This window comes from Cervus canadensis, chromosome 30 (genome assembly GCF_019320065.1).
Source record: "Cervus canadensis isolate Bull #8, Minnesota chromosome 30, ASM1932006v1, whole genome shotgun sequence".
NCBI classification, from domain to species: Eukaryota; Metazoa; Chordata; class Mammalia; order Artiodactyla; family Cervidae; genus Cervus; species Cervus canadensis.
Window position 1 is genome coordinate 23,496,854 of NC_057415.1, and position 23,513 is coordinate 23,520,366.

Here is a 23,513-nt window from a genome sequence, read left to right on the forward strand (position 1 = left end):
TCTCATCCTCTGTCATCCTCTTCTCCTCCTGCCCTCAGTCTTTCCCAGCATCAGGAACTTTTCCAATGAGTTGGCTGTTTGCATAAGGTGACCAAAATACTGGGGTTTCTGCTTCAGTATCAGTCCTTCTGATGAATATTCAGGACTTATTTCCCTTAGGATGGACTGGTTGGATCTCCTTGCAGTCCAAGGGACTCTCAAGAGTCTTCTCCAACACCACAGTTCAAAAGCATCAATTCTTTGGTGCTGAGCTTTCTTTATGGTCCGCCTCTCACATCCATACATGACTACTGGAAAAACCATAGCTTTGACTTTATTGGACCTTTGTTGGCGAAGTGATGTCTCTGCTTTTTAATACACCATCTAGGTTTGTCATAGCTTTTATTCCAAGGAGCAAGCATCTTTAAATTTCGTGGCTGCAGTCACTGTCCACAGTGATTTTGGAGCCCAAGAAAACCCTGGATTGGGTTGCCATTTTCTACTGCAGGGGATCTTCCCAATCCAGGGATTGAACCCACGTATCCTGCATTGGCAAGTGGGTTCTTTACCATGGGGCCACCTGGGAAGCCCAAGTAAATATTAATGAGACATTTTTTTTGAATGAGAACTCTCACCATCATGTATATTACAAGGGCATAATAGATTTTGTCTAATTAGTTGAACATGATGTATAAGGTTTTGTGATTCTTGTGTTTTAAATTTTACTTGTAAGGTATGTTATTTTTCTATTATTGGAATAAAATAGCACCTATGACAAATAGCTTTATAATCTTGCTTTGTGTATGCTATAAATGTCTACCTGAAAATTATTTTTGAGGCAACCACCTCAAGTTTAATCTATCTGCCGATCTTGAGGAATATTGCTGTCAAAAATTATGATGAAGTACTCCAAAGTGTACATATTCATGGCTGTTGCTTCATTTCTGTCCTCAAAATTCATGATTACATCTAACATAGTGACAGAAATGCAGGGCAAAAGATCCAAGAAAGCAGAACGTAAGCCATGCAGAATACTTTCCCCATCTTTTTCAAGTGTTGAAAACATCAGCCTGAGAGTGATTGATGAGCAGGAGGATATCATAAAACCACAAGCTTCTGAAGGCCTTTTTTGATATGCTGAAAATCAAAAAATATGAAAGCCAGACTTCAGTACTCATGTGCTTTCTCATCTGGAGTTTAAACTTTGGCCCTGACCACCTTTGATTAACAGTAGAACTACTAGACTTCTCATGGTATAAATAAACACACCTGTGGACCAGAGATCAAATGTTGCTTAATCTATCGATGAATAGAAAAATCTGCACATTTGTTTACTTTTGGGAATGCACTGGAACAGCTTTTATTTGTTCCAGAGAACCAACTGTGTGAGTCTCTTTCAAACTGCATTCAATGACATCACAATGGTAGCCCGAAACTGATCATGTTGGGAGGATTTATGTCATGCAAATTGGCAAATGCTACAGTTAGGGCTTTTTTTTCCCTCCAGAGACCCAGTTGTTAAACATTTATCAGCATACCACTGTTATTATGGCCTTTTTAATCCTTTCTTTCTTGGCAATTACATGATTATATTTAGTTTATTTATATTAAACCTGTCAGCTTTCATTATAGGGACTGAGTCAGCAAATGACATTGGATTTGAATTTTCATAAATTTGCTTTTACCACAAGAGCAGAAACCCATATCCAAGCAGTGATTTTGTACCTTTTTCATAAGGAATTGTTGGTTGTAGTTAAGAATCACAAAGAGGTGACAACTGTAAGCTAGGTTCTCTCTGATTTTTTTTATTATCATTAATCTTTCCATTAAAAGATACATTTCTGTTTCAGTTTTTCTTAAGATTTAATGTCAGTTAGAAGTTGAATGCCTCCAATTATATTAATAATGAACTTAATTTCATCTCCCCTAGGGTGTATTTTATAGATGACCGTTCCTAGCTTAGGGTCCTGCTTCCATTTCTGCTCCATCACCTGGAGCGTGGAGGTCCCACCCCCTAGAGCATTGGGGAAAATTGTCTGAGAGGAGCACCCTGAGAAGTAAGGAAGCAGGGGTTCCAGGAAACTGCTGACCTTGACCCTGCTGTCCCCTCCATCTCTCTTGACTTCCTCAATAGTTCTTTCTTCCTCAATCTTTCCAATCTCTTTTCATCATAATCTAGTTATTTATTGTACTTACTGGGTTGCATTTATATCACTGACTTTAATTTTAAAAGAGAAACAGTTGATGGGAAAGACAACTGTACAGTCATGTAGGTGACCTGGGTGAGAAAGCAATTTGTCATCTCCTTAAACGCACATTTTAAAAATGCACGTTTAATATTTATTTGAGGAAGAGGGTCTGTCGGCTCCTGTTAAGAATCCTTTGTTGTTTCAACATGAAAGCACTCTTCTTGTCTGTTCTGCAGGACCAATTTACATGTGGTTAGCTGCGAAAGGATCTGAGGACCCAGGGTGGAGTTAACCGGTACCTTGTTTTCAAGTTGATTCAGTAATATTTTAATATTCGTGAGAGAAATACTTCTTGACCAATAATGTGCATATCTCTCACCTGGAAATCTTATTAAAAGCAGCTTCAGAGTTCAGTGAATTCTGGTTCAGTCTGACCCCAGCCCTGACTTTCTGCATTCATAACAAGTTCCCACGTGATGCTGATATTACTGCTCCAGGGCCCACACTTTGGCAGGGATGGTGCGATGGTGTAGGTCACATCCCCTTTTCTCTGGCTTGGATGGAAGGGTCTGTATTTCTCTATGAAAAGTGGGTGGGGAGAACAATAAGCTAGGTTTCAATTTTAAACTCATTTTATTTGTTTATATATTTTTACATATGAACCCTTAAAACATTTTTTGGGAGGTGAGTGGTTTACTGGCCCCTTCCCTTAAAAAAAAAAAAAGAAAGAAAATCCCTGCTTATTTTAGATATCTTGCCAAAAAAGAGGTTTATACTCTTAGGCGAGAATTACATGATTCTATGATTTTGAAATTTACATTTCAAAGTTCCTACTTAGAACATGAGATATAAAACCTCTGATAGGCTTATACTGTGACAGTTTTTAAAATGATAAGATTTTGATCTACTCAGTAGGAATCCTTGCAAAGAAAATTCTTTTAAAATGAGTAACAAAGGACATGGAAACTGAAAAACACGAAACATAAAGCCCACCCTTTGTGTGGTGATTTAAAGTGAACACCTAGATAGTGATATTTCCGTAAGAATTGTTGTCATGATAAGCAGGTAAATTTGCAGGCATTCTGATTTATCACTCTGGGGACACAAAGCTGCCATCCATCAAGCAGATTCCCCACCCTACATGCAGATTTTAAGTCTGTAAACCTGAGCAGACCACATGCTGCCTGTGTATGTCCTTGCCAGGCTCATATTAGATGCTCAGTAAATACCTGTTGGATGAATTGAATCCAGAGGAAACTCACATGTGTAAGTTGCATACATGCCTGCATCGTGTAAACAATAGTTGCCACAAGCACATGCTTCAGAAATGGTTCCTCCCACGCTGACCTCTTCAGACCTGGGAGATGGGCAGTCTTCTTTTGTTGGGCTTTGTGATCTGAGGTCAGCTGTGTCTACAAAGGTCCCCTCAATCACTTCAGCCAACATTGAGTTTTTCTCATCCAAACACGCACAACAGTTATCCTAGTTCATATTCCTGTCATTTGTACTTGAAAACACGGCATCTCCAAAAACCACTGAAATTTCTTTTTTATTAGGTACCTTTTAAAAAAAGTATTTATTTTTTAATTGAAGGATAATTGCTTTACAGAATTTTGTTGTTTTTTTGTCAAACATCAACATGAGTCAGCCATGGGTGTACATGTGTCCCCTCCCTCTCTTCTCCCTCCTCATCCCACCCCTCTATGTTGATACAGAGCCCCTGTATTAGTTCCCTGAGACATAAAGAAAATTCCCATCGGCCTGTGTATTTTATATATGGTAATATAAGATTACATGTTGCTCTCTCCATACATCTCACCCTCTCCTCCCTTCTCCCAGTGTAAGTCTGTTTTCTATGTCTGTTTCTTCATTGTTGCCTTGCAAATAAATTTATCAGTACATCTTTCTAGATTCCATATATATGTGTTAGAATATGATATTTATCTTTCTCTTTCTGATTTACTTCACTCTGTATAATAGGCTCTGGGTTCATCCACCTCATTAGAACTTACTCAAATGTGTTCCTTTTTATGCCTGAGTAATATTCCATTGTGTATATGTACCACAGCTTCTTTACCCCTTCATCTGTCGATGGGCATCTAGGTTGCTTCCACGTTCTAGCTATTGTAAATACTGCTGCAATGAACAACGGGACACATGTGTCTTTTCCAATTTTGGTTTCCTCAGGGTATATGCCTAGGAATGAGATTGCTGTGTCATATGGTGGTTTTATTCCTAGTTTTTTAAGGAATCTCCATACCATTTTCCATAGTGGCTGTATCAGTTTACATTCCCACCAACAGTGCAAGAGTGGTCTCTCTTCTCCACACCCTCTCCAGCATTTACTGTTTGTAGACTTTTTAATGATGGCCATTCTGCCTGGTGTGAGGTGATATCTCATTGTAGTTTTGATTTGAATTTCTCTAATAATGAGTGATGTTGAGCATCTTTTCATGTGTTTGTTAGCCATCTGTATGTCTTCTTTGGAGAAATGTCTGTTTAAGTCTTTCCCCCACTTTTTGATTGGGTTGTTTGTTTTTCTGGTATTGAGTTGTATGAGCTGCTTGTATATTTTGGAAATTAATCCTTTGTCAGTTGTTTCATTTGCTATTATTTTCTCCCATTCTGAGCACAGTTTTTTCACCCTTTTTATAGTTTCCTTTGCTCTGCAAAAGCTTTTAAATTTAACTAGGTCCCACTTGTATACTTTTGTTTTTATTTCTATTACACTAGGAGGTGGGTCCACTGAAATTCTGAAAAGTAGAGACAGTGTCATATTATTCTTGTGGGTTCCATTCTTCTATCACAGAGCTGGTATTCAATTAAAACTTTTATTAAATTGATTTTCCTGCTTTGATAGGTGATTGTTGATGACTCTTTATTTGTTACATAACTCTGTCAAATATTTCAGGCAAGGTTGAACTCTTTTCAGACTCAGCCCAACAAAATGTCATTGCTTTAAGAAATTTTCTTATTACTCGGCCTTTGAAACCTCCATAATACATATCTCAACAAAAAAGGCTTAGGTATGTTTCTCCAAGGCTCAGCAAGGCTGGTGGTCTGTGTATTTCCCCAAGGTGGAGTTGAGGAATATTAATTAATAGTTATATTAATAGTTCCATCAGATATTAATGGTTGATGTTTTCTATTTTTTTTTAAAGGGTCAACTGAGTGTGACTTTGGTATGATTATTTCAACCAATCAATGAATACTCTGAGAAAAGCAACCCAGCTAAATTATGAGGAGACATAGGAAAGTATTTTTAAATGCCTGTAATAGCTGATAATCCTGGAAGTTTAATCTAGACTGTATCTTCTTGTAGGTGCTTCAGTGAAAGAGTTTACCTTATCTTTGCAGCAGCACTGTGAGTTAAGTAATATATTACTTCTAGGTAGAGCAAGAGACTGAGGCTCAGAGAATTAAAGTCACTTTCCCAGTGTCAAGGGGCATGGAAATACGGAGCTAGGACTTGGTCTCAGGCTGTCTCTAAAACTATGTTGTCCAATATAGTAGCCACTAGCCACATGCAACTATTTAAATAGATTAAGTTACATCCAATTAAAAATCCAATTTCTCAGTGACATTGACCACATTGCAAATCATTGCAGAAGTTCTATTGGAAAGCTCAGCTCTAGTGCCTGAGCCTGCTGGCAGCCTGCTGGTTATGCTGCCTATTAAGAACCTCTCCACAGAAGGGGGAGGGCAGTGTCTGTATGTGTGTGTGTGTGTGTAGACCTGAGTGGCCTCAGTAGGCACTGAGGCTTCCATGAAATAGATAGTGGAATATCTACTGTAGGGGAGGACCCCCACCTGATTGTTGGGAAGTCTGCGGAGCTACTGTAAAGGCTAAGTGGCTGGGCTGGAGAGAGAGAAAGAAAAAAAGAGGAAGTCTGCAGATCAGCAGCCGGCAATAACCATTCGCCCCTGCCTGGGCCATGTCTGTCCTTGGGGCCCACTCCCTTGAACAGGACTTCCCCCAGGCCCCTGGGGGATGCTGGAGAAGTGTGAAAACACAGCACATAACTTGAGAACCTCGGAGTGACTGGCCACTTTAGGTCCACTGGGGCTTGGATGGCCTGACGACTGCAGAGTCGTTCCTGACAGACTCTCAGGAGCGGAATTCTGATTGCTTTACACATGCTGACTAGCATCTCAGTCCAGACTGACCGTCTCAGACACAATGACCACTCCAGGCACACACTGAAATAAAAATGACAACTATGGCTTACACTCAGCACATTCCACATTCCAGTACCATGTCTAGGTGTTTGCAGATAATAAGTGTAAGCCGTAGTTATTATTTTTGTGTATTTATATTTTATTTATGTATTCTGTCAGTTTTTACAACAATTCTATAAGGTATGGATGTTTGTGTATATTACTGTTAGTGTCGTTCTTATTTTATACATGAGGAAACAGCCGCAGAGACTTGATAACACGGCTACAGAGGGGCAGAGTGGCAGGTGAACCTCGTCAGCCTGGGCCCTTGGTCCACATCCTTAATCACCACCCTGAGTTTCTTTGTTGGCCCAGTGTGGATGTCACTGTAAGTTGCAGTTGTCCATGTGCTTTATCTATATACACAATGGGTCTTCAGTGTGGCGTGGTTTTTGTGGTATTATTCCAGCTACAGACAGGTACCCACTGAGCTTTGAGAAACTGCTTATTTTGATTTATAGATACCAACAGTGGTGATAGACATTTAGTAATTGGCAGAATTTTCATCTCTTTTTACATCAGACAAAGAAGTTTTACTCTGTCTGGTGGTAAATACTTTTTACTTGAGAATTTTGAACAATGCTTTAGTCAGCATTTATGAATGTATATATTTTTGAGTTTGTCTTAAGGACTAGAGTTTGATTTCAGTGATTTATCGCTGTGGTTTTAGTCACCAACAGCTGAGTGTTATTCTCTCAACAGCATAATCATTAAGTTCAGGAAGCATTATCTGAGAAAAATAAAAGTAGTAATTAAAAAAATTAAGTACAGCTATTAATATTCCACTAATTGTTATTAATGTAGGCCTTGTCAGTACTACTAATATAAAACACAAAGGGCTAGTGTTTAGAAAATTAGTGCATACAGTTTTATGAACATAAACTGGAAAAACAAAAACCCAGAGGCTGTGTACTGGCCTTCATTAGATTGGTTGAGAAAGCTGAAAGCTATCGGTTAGTTTACTGCATAAATAACACTTGCCAGCAATGTGTTGAAGACCAAAGTATTTGCAAAATGATTAAAAATTGAAGAATGTCTTTTGAGACTGTAGTAGTCATGGCATCAAGTTCAGTTCAGTTCAGTCTCTCAGTCGTGTCTGACTCTTTGCGACCCCATGGAAAACTCTCTTTTCCATGACTACTGGAAAAAAACCATAGCTTTGACTAGATGGACCTTTGTCGGCAACGTAATGTTTCTGCTTTTTAATATGCTGCCTAGGTTTGTCATAGCTTCTCTTCCAAGGAACAAGTGTCTTTTAATTTGATGACTGCAGTTACCATCCAAAGTGATTTTGGAGCCCAAGAAAATAAAGTCTGTCACTGTTTCCATTGTTTCCCCATCTATTTACCATGAAGTGATGCGACAGGATGCCATGATTTTATTTGTTTGAATGTTGAGTTTTAAGCCAGCCTTTTCACTCTCCTCTTTCATTTTCACTCAACACCAAACACAAGTCTGTTGAGTAGGGGGGATTTCTTATGTCTGAGGTGATTGGGAAACTTAGACAACTCTGGAATGCCACATGGGAGGGGTTCAGTTCAGTTCAGTCGCTCAGTTGTGTTCGACTCTGCGACCCCAAAGAGTCGCAAAGGTGTGCTTTGGACTGCAGCGTGCCAGGCTTCCCTGTCCATCACCAGCTCCTGGAGCCTACTTAAACTCATGTCCATCGTGTTGGTGATGCCATCCAACCATTTCATCCTCTGTTGTCCCCTTCTCCTCCTGCCTTCAATCTTTCCCAACATGGGAGTCTTTTCCAGTGAGTCAGTTCTTCGCATCAGGTGGCCAAAATATTGGAGTTTCAGCTTCAGCATCAGTCCTTCCAATGAGTATTCAGGACTGATTTCCTTTAGGATGGACTGGTTTGATCTCCTTGTAGTCCAAGGGACCTCCTTGCAGGTGGGGTGGTTTGAATAATTTAATCCACCTAACTAGGATGCCAAACTAAACTATAATTTGGGGGAAGTTTATAATTTTCATGGGAAATAGATGGGGAAACAGTGGAAACAGTGTCAGACTTTTTTGGGAGGGCTCCAAAATCACTGCAGATGGTGATTGCAGCCATGAAATTAAAAGACGCTTACTCCTTGGAAGGAAAGTTATGACCAACCTAGATAGCATATTAAAAAGCAGAGACATTACTTTGCCAACAAAGGTCCATCTAGTCAAGGCTATGGTTTTTCCAGTGGTCATGTGTAGATGTGAGAGTTGGATGGTGAAGAAAGCTGAACGCTGAAGAATTGATGCTTTTGAACTGTGGTGTTGGAGAAGACTCTTGAGAGTCCCTTGGACTGCAAGGAGATCCAACCAGTCCATCCTAAAGGAGATCAGTCCTGGGTGTTCATTGGAAGGACTGATGCTGAAGCTGAAACTCCAGTACTTTGGCCACCTGATGCAGAGAGCTAACTCATTTGAAAAGACCCTGATCCTGGGAGGGATTGGGGGCAGGAGGAGAAGGGGATGACAGAGGATGAGATGGCTGGATGGCATCACCGACTCGATGCATATGAATTTGAGTAAACTCTGGGAGCTTGTGATAGACAGGGAGGCCTGGCGTGCTGCAATTCATGGGATCGCAAAGAGTTGGACATGACTGAGTGACTGAACTGAACTGATAATTTTCACCACTACAAGGACACAACGCAGTTGAAGGAGGCCATTGGGTGGGGAATAGATTGCAACCATGATAAACCACCTTGTACAGCATGGGCTCAGATGGGGCTTATCATGAGCAAGCACGGCAGTTAAAAGAGCAGCAAAGTTATAGTTTTGAATGAGGCTATTTTGGGTATATATGACTGGGAGAATTCAAAGGCTGAGGGAAGCCTCTGAAAACAGCACTGGTGTTCACAAAACAAATGCAATCTTCAGCAGTGGTGATGAATCATATGTGACAGCCACACCCGCATGAGCCTTCAGCCTCATTCCTCAGGGGAGGGTATATGAGCTAAAGATGTATAATGACTCATTTCAGCCTTAAGCATGTGTAACACTTAATGAGGCTGATGGGGTTTATACCTTCAGAACATTAGTCTTTAAATGTGTCTTTTGAGGTATAAGAAACCTAAATGTCTTGGAGGTTGGTTTGTTTTGTGTTTGTTTATTAAGAATCTGGAGAGGCTTAAAACAAGAATATAAATAAATCATTGTAGAATTTAAATAAAGAACATAGGAAGGCAAGAGTAGGATAAATATAGGCATGCTGGGAAAGACAACAGTGAGATTGTCTCTAGGCTGATGCATTTGTCTCTGTAGTCCTCATACAGTGCAGACCCACCCCCAGTAAAGCCTGTTTGATATTGACAAAGGGTGGTGGGAATGAGTAGGTCATGTGGGTTGTCATTTTTGACTTGAAAGTTCAGAAATTTAAACAATGCCACCCACAGCAGGCAGTAACCAACACTGAACTGCCACACATTTATTTCTTCTTTTCCAGTCACTAAGTCATGTCCAGCTCTTTGTGATCCCATGGACTGCAGCACGCCAGGCTCCTCTGTCCTTCACTATTTCTCAGAGTTTGCTCAAATTCATGTCCATTGATTCTGTGATGCTATCTAACCATCTCATCCTCTGTCACCCCCTTCTCCTTTTGCCTTTAGTCTTTCCCGTCATCAGGGTCTTTTCCAAATAGAGCCATCTAAAAAGTTTCATATGACTGATTTTATACATGGTAGAAAAAAGTGGCAATGGGGGAAGGAGCCATTCTAAGAGACACCAGAGTACTCTATTCTTAACAAGGCTTGCCCTCAGGAGAAACTAGTCAATAGAACTAACTTGTCTAGTTGGGATATTATCAGAGAGTACTGCACTAAGGGGAAGGGAAATTCCCAGTTCCAACCCACTCTAGCCATCCTGTGCTACCTAAGGGGGATGGGGAAACCCTAGAAATGTGTGTGACGTTCACAGTCCAGAGGTACAGGCTCACTGCTGCTGCTGCTGCTAAGTCACTTCGGTTGTGTCCAACTCTGTGCGACCCCATAGATGGCAGCCCACCAGGCTCCCCCATCCCTGGGATTCTCCAGGCAAGAACACTGGAGTGGGTTGCCATTTCCTTCTCCACTAGAAGAACCTAAAACTGCTCTTTAAAAAAAGTATAAAAGTAATCAAGTGAGTTGTTCTTTTACTACCCAAACCAGAATCCAGCTTTTTTTCCTTCAAAAAGTAATTAAAAATTCCATTAGCAATAATCTGAAACTGAGGGAGTCAGTGGCTTTTCAAATGAAGCCTTTGGAATCAAAACAATACTTGAATGGTTTTGGAATGGGCAAAATGGGCAGTTTGCTTATTTTGATGAATTTGTAGCTTCAGAGCCCTGTTGGGGCTTCCCAGGTAACACTAATGGTAAAGAACATGTCTGTCAATGCAGGAGACATAAGAGACATGGGTTCAATCCCTGGGTTGGGAAGATCCCCTGGAGGAGGGCATGGCAACCCACTCCAGTATTCTTGCCTAGAGAATCCCATGGACAGAGGAGCCTGGAGGGCTACAGTTCATAGGATCACAAAGAGTCAGACATGGCTGAAGCGACTTAGCACAGCATGAACCCTGTTAGAAAAACTAATTTGTGAAAAACCCAGTTTTTAATACATAGTTGGGAAAATGGTTTATTCTGGTGTCCTACTTCGTTTTTTACTCACACTCTCAACTATTGGTCTACAGTCTCATCATTTCCATGGCGGCTGTGGGGCTGGGATGCAGGTCCTGGGGGAGGGGCTAGAGAATGCAGACCCTCAGAAGTGGGCAACTGGATACAACCTAGGAGGCTGAAGGGAACTGGACTTGTCTTTCTACTCCAGGGCTTTACAGCAGCAGACTGCTGGATGAAGTTGGATGAACAGAATGACAGAGAACACTTTCCTGTTTAGTCTGCTCTGCAGTTGTAGTTTTGCATTTGACTGTCCCAAGGTGGGGAATCTAATGAAGACATCTGGAGAGAAATGCGAGTTGCATTTTCCCCCCATCCCTGAGTCCCATTCTTACACTACCTGTTCTCCCTGAAGAAACACCCTGGCTATTCAAAGTGATATATGAGTTGAGATTGGTCTTGGCAACATGTCTTCATGCCTATCTCTCTTCTGGCTTAATGTGTTATAGGAAAAAAACATGGCTTCATTTAATATGTGACTCAGTGGGGATCTGTTTTCATTTTAGGGTCTTCACGTGTCTCTCTGAATTCTCTAATGCTGAAGGCCATTGCTTGGGCTGAAGATGATTGAAGTGCCAGAACATACCAAAATATGAAGGTAGGTCATTCATTAATCTATTTATTCATTCAGCATATGTATATTAAGTGCCCATTCTGTGCCAATCACTGTGTTATAGGCAAACTATTAAAAGAAGAAGCTTGGTTAAAAGGATTCTTTGGGTAGAAGATGAATCCATTGTGAGGAATTGTTAGCCTTATGGGTTGTCCACCGAGGTGATGTTCAGTTATATACCTAGACCCCAGACTTCTTATTTAGATTTGGCAAGTCCTAGGTATAGCTCATTATCCTCAGAGGTACATGAGGACCATGGTTATGAACTACCAGATTATTTCTTCCTCAAAGTTTTAAATGTTTTCCCTTGGTTTACTGTTATTAAATTTCTTGAACAAAGTGTTTTCAAACAAGAGGTCCTACCTTAGAGTTTTACTCAAAGATAACATTAGCACATGTACAGTATAACTTTAATAATACAGAATGGTATTTAAACTAATCTAACAAACACTCCTTGCTTGTAGCTTTACTGAGAAGTCCCATGCATCTAATTTCAACTAGGAACTCTGCTACAATCCCTTACTACCACCCACTGGACCTGTTTTGGGAAATAGATCTGAAGGCCTAGACCAGGTAGTTAGGCAGAATATACAGATTTCTTTATATAATAATGGTAATAAGGAGTGATATCATGTATTGTGTATATGCTAAGTGCCATACATAAATTATGATCTTGCCCATTTTTCAAATTTAGGGAGTACAAAGAAGCCAGGAAGTTTTGCCTGTTTGTCTTTCTGTGTGTAGATTTCTTTGATGGTTACACATAGATCTGCTGAAGCAATGTTGTGTTTGGAAAAATAATAGCCAAAGTATCTCAAGATATGCAATGAATACAGCTCTGTTTCCACTGGTCAGGAATTGAAAAAGCTGCATTTATTTATCCTCAGTCATTTGTTGTTGTTACTAGTTTTCTTTTTAAACTGCAAGAACTAAAGGAGAATTCCAAATAAAGATTATTGGGTTTAGCAAATCATGAAGAGCTGATGAAAACTAAAATTCCTCAATTCAGCCATTCCCCTAATAGGAATACAAACCAAAAGCTAGTAGGGCTCCTACAAGGACTCCTTGGAGAGCATATCAAGAATTTGTGCATGCTCCAGTCCTTGAATCTGTAGGCTGGGGATTAGAAATGTCCTTTTTTATTTGTTCAACAGTATCAGCAAGGTAGTCCTTGGTTCAGTTCAGTTCAGTCGCTCAGTCATGTCTGACTCTTCACGACCCCATGAACCGCAGCACACCAGGCCTCCCTGTCCATCACCAACTCCCAGAGCCTACCCAAACTCATGTTCATTGAGTCGGTGATGCCATTCAACCATCTCATCCTCTGTTGTCCCCTTCCCTTCCTGCCTTCAATCTTTCCCAGCATCAAAGTCTTTTCTGTGTGTGTGTGTGTGTGTTTATTTATTTTTTTTTACTTTATTATTTTTTTTCATTTATTTTTATTGGTTGGAGGCTAATTACTTTACAATATTATAGTGGTTTTTGTCATACATTGACATGAATCAGCCATGGATTTACTTGTGTTCCCCATCCTGATACCCCCTCCCACCTCCCACCTCCCTCCCCATCCCATCAGGGTCTTTTCAAATGAGTCAGCTATTCGCATCAGGTGGCCAAAGTATTGGAGGTTCAGTTTCAACATCAATCCTTCCAATGACCACTCAGGACTGGTCTCCTTTAGGATGGACTGGTTGGATCTCCTTGCAGTCCAAGGGACTCTCAAGAGTCTTCTCCAACACCACAGTTCAAAACCATCAATTCTTCGACGCTCAGCTTTCTTTATAGTCCAACTCTCACATCCATACATGACTCCTGGAAAAACCATAGCCTTGACTAGACAGACCTTTGTTGGCAAAGTAGTGTTCTTGCTTTTTAATATGCTATCTAGGTTGGTCATAACTTTCCTTCCAGGGAGTAAGTATCTGTTAATTTCATGGCTGCAATCACCATCCACAGTGATTTTTGAGCCCCCCAAAATAAAATCAGACACTGTTCCCACTGTTTCCCCATCTATTTACCATGAAGTGATGGGACCAGATGCCATGATCTTAGTTTTCTGAATGTTAAGCTTTAAGCCAACTTTTTCACTCTCCTCTTTCACTTTCATCAAGAGGCTCTTTAGTTCTTCTTCACTTTCTGCCATAAGGGTGGTGTCATCTGCATATCTGAGGTTATTGATATTTCTCCAGGCAATCTTGATTCCAGCTTGTGCTTCCTCCAACCTGGTGTTTCTCATGATGTAGTCTGCATATAAGTTAAATAAGCAGGGTGACAATATACAGCCTTGACATACTCCTTTTCCTATTTGGAACCAGTCTGTTGTTCCATGTCCAGTTCTAACTGTTGCTTCCTGACCTGCATACAGATTTCTCAAGAGGCAGGTCAGGTGGTCTGGTATTCCCATCTCTTTCAGAATTCTCCACAGTTTATTGTGATCCACACAGTCAAAGGCTTTGGCATAATCAATAAAGCAGAAATAGATGTTTTTCTGGAACTCTCTTGCTTTTTCGATGATCCAGCAGATGTTGGCAATTGGATCTCTGGGTTTTTGTATAGTTCTTCTGTGTATTCTTGCCACCTCTTCTTAATATCTTCTGCTTCTGTTAGCTCTATACCATTTCTGACCTTTATTGAGCCCATCTTTGCATGAAATGTTCCTTTGGTATCTCTGATTTTCTTGAAGGGATCTCTAGTCTTTCCTTTTCTATTGTTTTCCTCTATTTCTTTGCACTAGTCACTGAGGAAGCTTTTCTTATCTCTTCTTGCTATTCTTTGGAACTCTGTATTCAAATGGGTATATCTTTCCCTTTCTCCTTTGCTTTTTGCTTCTCTTTTCACAGCTATTTTTAAGGTCTCCTCAGACAGCCATTTTGCTTTTTTGCATTTCTTTTTCTTGCGGATGGTCTTGTTCCCTGTCTCCTGTACAATGTCACAGACCTCCATCCATAGTTCATCATGAACTTTGTCTATCAGATCTAGTCCCTGACGTCTATTTCTCACTTCCACTGTATAATCGTTAGGGATTTGATTTAGGTCGTACCTGAATGGTCTAATAGTTTTCCCTAACTTCTTCAATTTAAGTCTGAATTTGGCAATAAGGAGTTCATGATCTGAGCCACAGTCAGCTCCTGGTCTTGTTTTTGCTTACTGTATAGAGCTTTTCCATCTTTGCCTACAAAGAATATAATCAATCTGATTCAGTGTTGGCCATCTGTTGATGTCCATGTGTAGAGTCTTCTCTTGTGTTGTTGGAAGAGTGTGTTTGCTATGACCATAGAGTATATTGCTAATAGCAAGGCAGTTTTAATAAAAACATCACACCAAGATGAAAATGCTAATGATTACTGAAAGAAGTGTTATGTGTGTAGCATATCTTCACAAATTTATGTGTTTGACTTGAATACTTGCAAGACTTTCTAACTCCTCTGACTTGAGGAAAGGAAAAATTAAGTATTAAGTGATCTCTGTCACCAAGAAGGGATACACTGCTGTAAAATACAGAAACAAGGAATTTTCTGGCATACTTTCTTAAAACCTAAAATTGTAGGAATCTGTAGAGAACTGTAGGCATAGAGAAAAGATTTGAGAGTTTGGACAGAGAGAGAGAGTTTCCTTCCTTGATCTCCTGAACCAGACTAGACAGTGGTTCCTGAGAAGAAGTATTGAGGATATGGAGGAGGAGCAGAGGGGAAATGAAGGGATAGAGGTATTGAGGGTTTGCAGAGAGTGGGCTTGTGCCTGCTCTCAAGGCAGGTCCTGAAGCTGGGACATTCAGTGGATTCTATCTCCTTTGCCATATGGTTCTGGGGTGATAAAGCAGAGTGAATCTTGAGACTCCTGTGAGTAATACTGAAACAAAGGCTTATTTTGTTCATACTCTCCTTTTAGAGAGTATGATGAACCATTTTTTCAAAAATTATATTTAGTTGTTTTTAAAAATATTTTTTAATTATTTTTAATGGCTACACACTCCAGTATTCTTGCCTGGAGAATTTCATGGACAGGGAAACCTGGCAGGCTACAGTCCAAGGGGTTGCAAAGAGTCGGACAGGACTGAGAGATTAACACTTTGACTTTCGCACTAATTACTTTACACTATTTTGTTGGTTTCTGCCGTATAACAATGGAAATCAACCATAAGTATATATAAATCCTCTCCCTCGCAAACCTTCCTCTTACCCTCCCCCATCCCACCTCTCTAGGTCATCACAGAACACCAGGCTGAGCTCCCTGTATTATACAGAAACTTCCCACTAGCTGTCTGTTTTACACGTGGTAATGCTTATATTTCCATGTTACTCTCTCAGTTTGTGATGGACCATTTTTGTCAGCATGAGGGAAGCTGCCTTCAGCCCAAAGCTACCTCTCACAAATCAATGAGGCAAGTTCAGCAAACTCTTGGAGCCCTGATTGACATCAAGAACTGATGTGTTAAATTGCATGTGAAGCCCACTTTAGCTTAAAGCTTTTCATCTATATAATATAGCTCCTTTATTATTAATTAAGCCAATCTAAATTAGGTACTCTGTTACTTGGAATCAATAGTGTCTAACCTGGTAAGCCAAGTACTATTTTTATGGACACTTTGTGTCCAAAGTGTTAAATATAAACTCTCCGTGCCACCTGGGAAGTGAACATCATTAGCTGCATTTTACAGATCAGAAAGCCAAGACTCAGAATCGTTGTTCAAGGCGGCACAGCAGGAGTTTGGGTCTGGTCCATCCAGACCCAAAGCCTAAACTCTTTCCTCTTTTGTCTTATTACACCTCAATTATGGAGTCCCAGATCCACCTGCACATGTTTCATTAACGTTCTGGGTTTGGTGAGTCACATGCCTTTTCTGACTTCTGTCTGGAACTACTTCCAACAACCAATGTTTTTGAAGTATAGGCCACACAAAAGCCCTCCCCCACCTTTTTCTTCTTACTACTGAATTTCAGATGAGATTTGGGAAATACAAACCAAAGTTATAATAATTAGAATTTATTTTGAAATAGACTCTAATATTTAAGGAGCAGAATTGCACGCACTTCTTTTAAAGCCTGCATGAAATGGCAACAGGAAGTAGCAGAAAGTTTTAGATAGATACTTTGGGGTTAGATAGACATGGGTGAAAATTCCAGCTTTAGGGCATATGGGTTTACAGGGGAATAGATTAGGTGTGCCTAACAGATATGCCACCCAAATCCAAAAGAATATAAAAAAAAAAATAAAACTAACAGTGGCAATGACAATTAAAGAAGAGATTATAGTTCAGAATCTGACCTGCCTTTTCTTAACTGCATTATTGAAGACAAAGAATTGCGAAGCACTTTCTTAGAAGACATACCACATGTTCTACCTAAAATAGTCCCTCCAGAAGGTATCAAAAAATACTAATTGATCTCCTCTCTATGAATATTCATTAGAAGGACTGATGCTGAAGCTAAAGTGCCAATACTTTGGCCAAAGTCAAAGAGCCGACTCATTGGAAAAGACCCTGATGCTGGGAAAGATTGAGGGCAGGAGAAGGGGGCAACAGAGGATCAGATGGTTGGATGGTATCATCGACTCAATAGACTTGAGCTTGAGCAAACTCAGGGAGGCAGTGAAGGACAGGGAAGCCTGGCATGCCGTAGTCCATGGGGTTGCAAAGAGTTGGACATGACTGAGCAACTGAACAACAACAATAACAACTCTATATATTTACCCATTCCAGGATACTGAAGGGTCACGCAGTCATAAAAACTCAGGGCCACTGTACAATTGTGCATGAAATGTCTTCTAAGCCAGACTAAGCTGGCTCCTTAGCTATTCCCCACTCTGACAGTTTCCCAGTCTGTTAACCTTCAAATGGTGACTCTCTCTTATCTGTGGAGTGTATACAACTCCAAAGGCACAATTCTGCAGGAGGGAGAGAAGCCTGGAGAAAAGTGCATTGTATGATGCGCTCTGAGAGAAGTCTGTCATGTGGATGTTTTTTTCAGTCAAAGGAATGGAAACAGAGTCGTAAATACAGGGGCTGAGAGAAACTACCAGACTGAGGAAGGGAAGATCCAACCTCAGCCTAGTGGATCGTCACTGCAGGAATATCTGCTAGGAATCATAGGTGATGCTGTGGGCCGTGGACAGGCATTCATTCTCCATATTTAGATATGTGAAGGAAAGTGGCAATATCTGGATGGGTAGTCAGGGGGCAGAGTAACCATCCAGCAAAGCTGCCTCGTCACAAACATTGGACTTGGATTGAAAGATGTTGTTTAGTCATTAGTCGTGTACGACTTTTTGTGACCCTGTGGCCTGTAGCCTGCGAGGTTCCTCTGTTCATGGAATTCTCCAAGCAAGAATACTGGAGTGGGTTGCCATTCCATTCTCCATTTGTGAGGCCTACCATCAACAAAAAAGAGAAAAAAAAAAAAAAGGCTCTTTACAATTAGCCTTTCTAACAGAACACACAAACCTACCGTAGGAGACAATTTAAAAAATATTGACAAGGGAAGGATACTCCATCAGTGTGAGTGTGATGAGATAACATTTTGAGATATTAACCTATTTCCCCCTGCCTACGCTTCACTGTTTCCTATACCTTCCATCCTTATCCCATGCAAGAAGCTGGCAATTCTGTGCTCTTTGCTTAGGGCAGTGATGGGACAGGACAGAAGAAAAACAAAGGAGTGTTAGGACTTTGTCTGCAAAAGCCTAGACACTTAGGTGACTGGAGAAGACTTGCAGCATGGCCAAAACTTTAGGGTTAAAGAGAAAGAGGTCTACCCTCTCACCCCACCTAGAGGCAGGGGGTGGATTGTCTCAGGGAGATATCCTACGATAATCTATCCTGCTTTCTGGAGGAAGCTTTGGGTTTGGAGTGAAGATAGGTGTGATGAGTTTAGGGGGAATGGGTCTTGGCCAGCTTAGTAGAGATTTTGGTGTCCTAACATGATGGGGAAAGATTAGAATATAGTTTGTGCCCATAACTGAAAGGAACTGGGAGATCCATCAGACCTGAAGGGGGCAGGTGGAGAGAAGCTTGTGATCTTTCAGTGGTGACCTGTGCAAATTAATGACAGAGAAACAGAAGACGTAATAGCTACCTCAGAAGAAGGTAGGATATTGAAGACCAGGTTAGAGTCCTACCCCTTTCATCAGCTGTCATGGCACTGTGTAAGTTGCTGGAAACTTAGACACAACTCTAAGGCAAGGGGAGGGAAATCCAAATTAACTGAGATTAACTTTCTGCCATCTTGGTGGAATGGGAGATAGGCATTAGGTAAAGGATTTGTAACTATTATAAATTTATTTATTTGGACATTTGAGATATAAACTGAGGTACATATTAACTGTACTGGCTATAATTATTATTACTTTCAATATCATAACCTTCATGTGAGTCCATTCTTTGCTCAACCAAGACAGTCTTTTAAACTAAGGTCAATAAAAACAAATTTTATTGATAATATTATGCCACTTTTTGAGGTAACTGGAGATTCTGACATAGGTTGTGATTTGCTATGTAATAAGGACTTCAGACTTAATCTACAGACTTAATTCAGGTGGTTTAACAGTTTGTTAAAAGGACCCAAGGGCCAGAAGAAAAAGTACAAACTTGACTTCATCATTTCTCATTTCTGTGAGTCAAGTATGTATGCCCAGTGGTGTAAATGAAATACACTTTCGCGTTAGTTACCTGACCTTGGGCTAAATGAGACCTTGGGCTAAACCAGTAGGAAACTCATTTATATAACTAAAAACCATCTCTAAGAGCAACTAGCTTTTAAGCCGCCTTTAGATCAAAGTGGGTATTTGGGGAGAAGCTGCTTACAGGTCGCCAGAACACTGATGTTGGTCATTTTCTCCTTGAGATTGGAGCTAGCCAGCCTCTGAAACCCCATCCCAGCATCTCTACTGTTTAACTTGTAGGTGAATTTTTCAACTAACTTTGTGAGACCAATAACTCATATGATATGTGTGACATTTTTTTTTTTACTGTCTTCTAAAAATAAAAGAGGAGTATATTTGCTACCACAGTTTCCAAATGGCTGAAAAAAAGAAAAAAAATGTATAATCTGTTTCTGATTTTTATTCCATTATGCTAAAAGCTTCAGAAGAACTGTGTGCTGATCTTTTAAATTGTCTGTATAAAGTATCATTTTGTGTACTTTGGGTAGCTTTTCTCATCCTAAGTTTCTTTATAAATCCTCACAAATATTTTGCCTGGAAGTGTTTTATGCAGTTTTTTTTTAATCCTGTTATTCTGAGTGATTCCTACGTGCTATGCAGTGTGTTTTAGGCTGACTGCGTAGCAATACTAAAGCACAGTCTTTTCCTACCTCAAGGAGCTCAGAAGTTCTTGGGGGACACAAATGAGTACACAGATCATTACAGTTATGTGATACAAGAATTTTGATAAGGCCTAGGAGTCAGCACACTTTGTGTGTGGAATGGCTTAATGGGAAAAATCTCAAACCATCAGTGTTGGTGAGGATGTGTCGTGACAGGCAGACCATGGGAAGAGGCAGGCCTCGGCTGCCTGTACCCATTTGTAGCTCTGATGTCCTTCTTTCCCAAAGGGCTATTTTTCTCTCTCACCCATTCCAGTAGGGCTGGTAAAGATGTGTGCAGCATGCCCAGGGCAGAAGTCAGGACTCAGAGGTCCCAGCCTGGAAGAAGACAGGCAGAGTCCCTGACAGTGCCAGGCAGCAGGGTGAGAGAAGTCATTGCCAGAACCAGGGAGATTTCTGAGAATTTAACCCAGTGGGAGAAATGACCGTGTGTTTTGTTTTTTATTGCTGTTCATCAGCAAGAATTGAACGGCATGTGGATTACCAGCTTAAGAGGTTAATGAAGGCATAGCATGCCTAAGGCCCTGGCTCTCCTCATTTCTAGAAAAGACCAAAAAGCTTTTAAGTAGTCCTTGATGACAGTATCAAGATGTTTCTGATGGTAATCAGGGGCTGTTAGGGAAAACAAGAAGTAAGGACAGACTCGATGTGTTTCAGACCAGTGGTGCCATGTGGCCGTGAGGAGTGACATCAAGCAACCACCAGCTGAGAGGCAGAGCTCTCCATCCCAAACTGGAAGTCCGCTGGGTCTCACTTCAGGCTCACATAAGTCCCCAAGGGAAGAGGAGGAAGGGGGAGAGGGTCCCTGTGTGACCATTATTAGATTTTGCATGAATCTTGACAGGTGACTCTCTGAGTTGGATATAAATCAAACTTTCTTGGCCTTGGAACTACTGACATTGTGGGTGAGATAATTACATTTTGCAGGGGTTCTGTGTGTTATAGGACACTGAAGAAGACTCAAGTTCAAATAGTATCTTTTCCTCATTTTGTCATATTTATTTAATGATTCTCAACCGAAGAATCCCGAGAGATTTTGGGCATTGTCTGGTTACAGCTTTGATTATCACCCTGGCAGAGTGCATGCTGCTGGCATCCCATGGGTAAAGGTTAAAGGTGTCCCAGGCAAGGGAAACCAGGCAGGGATTGAAGTGAGGTCAGAAGGAAACTCAGGAGTTAAAGCAGCTTTGTCTTGGAAAGGAAGGAGGATTATACTCTCTCCTTACCTATCAGAATACTCCTAAATACCTGGAGCATTTGGTGGGCTTCACGGCAGGGTAAAACCACAGGAAAAGCTGACCAGTGAGACTGTGATCAGCTCGGCTTGACTACAAAGCCTCCATAGGAACTGGAGGATTCCTGTGGGGGTAGCTGATGGACTGTTGGGTGCAGAGCAGCAAAGTAGAAAGGGGCAACTCTCATGCTTCTAGGCCATTTTTTCTTTCTTTCTTTCTTTTGGTGGAGCACAATGGATTGTCAATTCTGTTAGGGAAATATATGCTTTTGCAATATAATTTAATGGTTGCTCTCAAATTTCTATAGCTTTCATTTGAGTAGTTGATGAAACAGACTACCTGCCGGTTACTTGTGGCAGGGTTATTTTTCTGCCTGGGGGTGATTTTATTCTTAGGGGAAAAGGATGCTATTTCTGTAAATCTAAAACATTACATGCACCAGAGAACTCAAGGAAAAAGCTTTTATTCTCTTGAGACAAGCACAAATAGCTCTAGTTTCTTCTACTTCTTGTTTAAAGTCACCCCATAAAGTGCTATCACAAACACACTCCAAGGATGAATTGTTTAGTGCTGTAGTTTATTTGTGTGCAAAAACACACACATATTGCATTTACACTCCACATGTAGTTATGCTATACTCTCTAAGAGCACTTTAGAAGACTCAACATAGATTTTATTCCTTGGAAAATAATAAATGCAGACAAATAAGAAAGCCACATGTTAAAATGTAAATAAATGATGGATGTAAAAATTTCTACTAAAAGACTGAAATCTAACCATTTGGTCATGGAATACTGATTTCCTACTCTTGCTGTTTTCCCTCCTTAAACCAGATGGTGTTTCTCAAAATTCAGGTTATAAAGGCATAGCATAGCCTGCATTTTTTTCTTTTTATGTTAAATGGTAAACTTCACATTGGCAAAATGACACCTCTGATGGCCTTCTTACAGGAGAGACTTCTCATCCAGTGTGTGTGACTTTGTAGCCATATTCCCTTGCACAAGGGAATTAGGTCACCTACTTCCATCTCCACTTCAAATACCTTTTGTTAAAAGTCTTCCTCCCAAGTGAACTCTTCTTTATTTTTCCTTCGTATTTTCTACATAGTCTTCCTTTTGAAAGTCCTACAGCTGGAAGTTAGGATTCCATCAATATCCCAATGGTGGGTGGGGATAGAAGTGAGCTTAGGAGAGTTCAATAGGCCTATAAGACAAATTGATCAGCAACTTCAAAACTAAGACACTGAGTGTTTTGCATGTTCAGGATTGAACCTCACATGGCTACAGAAAATCTACTTTAAGTTCTAGGCCTTGTCTTATTTTCTCTGCTTTATCTCTAGCCCCTAGGAGAGTATCAGGCAGATAGCAGACTTTCACTAAATAATTCTTGAATAAATAGATGATGGATCATTCTGCTACCTCCAAGAAACAGGCATTTTCAAAGAAATAAACATATTCAATTGATTCTAGGTGACTGATTTTTGTCAGTTTTGTCCATGTTCCAAAGCAAAACATTCCATTATTTGGCCAAAAAAGAAAACACACACATTCTCTGTTACACACACATACACACAGACACACAATGAGAACCGTACACAGGTATTCAGAGCTAATGGCTACAACATAGATATGTGGGCAATTGTGCAGCATCCTCTGTGTTTCAGAGTAGAGCTGATCTAGCTGATGTCTAGAAATTGGAGTACCAAAGTGAGTCCCTCAGTCTTCCTGAGGTCACAAGGATTTTTGTTGTCACAGGTTTAGGTAGACATGGTTATGTTCTTGCCTGTTCTATAAAAGCAGAAGATGAAACAGTGGAAAAATTGCTACAAGTATGTGTAGCTGTCCTGGGGTTTGACCTCACTTCAGTCGTTAATGTTTCATGTTATAAAACCTCTTATAGGGTAGAGAGTTTTCATGTTGGAAGGCATCTTTTGCAAAGACGAAATCATAACTGCCTGAATTGTAACAGGTGTGAGGATGTATGTAGTCAGTATAGAATTTACGCCTGGAGTACCCAGCAATGGCAGGGTCACAAAAATAAACAAATCCCTTGAATCAGTTCCTGCATGAGTAAATAATTTAACATTCTTTCACTCATTATCAAAGCTGTGGGATAAATAATATGAAGACCTGCTCCTTCAGCAGACTGTTCAGTATCTTTTAGGATAAAAATAAGAAATCAGCCACAAAAGTATAATAAGAAAGCCTTATCCACCAGAGTTGTCGAATAAATACTCTATCTACTTCATTTGTCAGTGGACATTTGACATAGCCTTGCAAATGATTGGTGGTATTCCGTGATATGGGTAGCATAAAATTT

At 40.4% G+C, this 23,513-nt stretch overlaps 1 protein-coding gene across 1 annotated transcript in view; it reads left to right on the top strand.

Moving 5' to 3' along the window:
• PLPPR1 (phospholipid phosphatase related 1) overlaps positions 1–23,513 on the top strand; it is a 558,611-nt gene that overhangs the window by 185,789 nt on the left and 349,309 nt on the right. Inside the window, exon 2 of the mRNA XM_043453687.1 lies at positions 11,535–11,626. The gene's annotated coding sequence lies outside the window, so the exon portion shown is untranslated. The remainder of the gene's footprint in view (positions 1–11,534; positions 11,627–23,513) is intronic.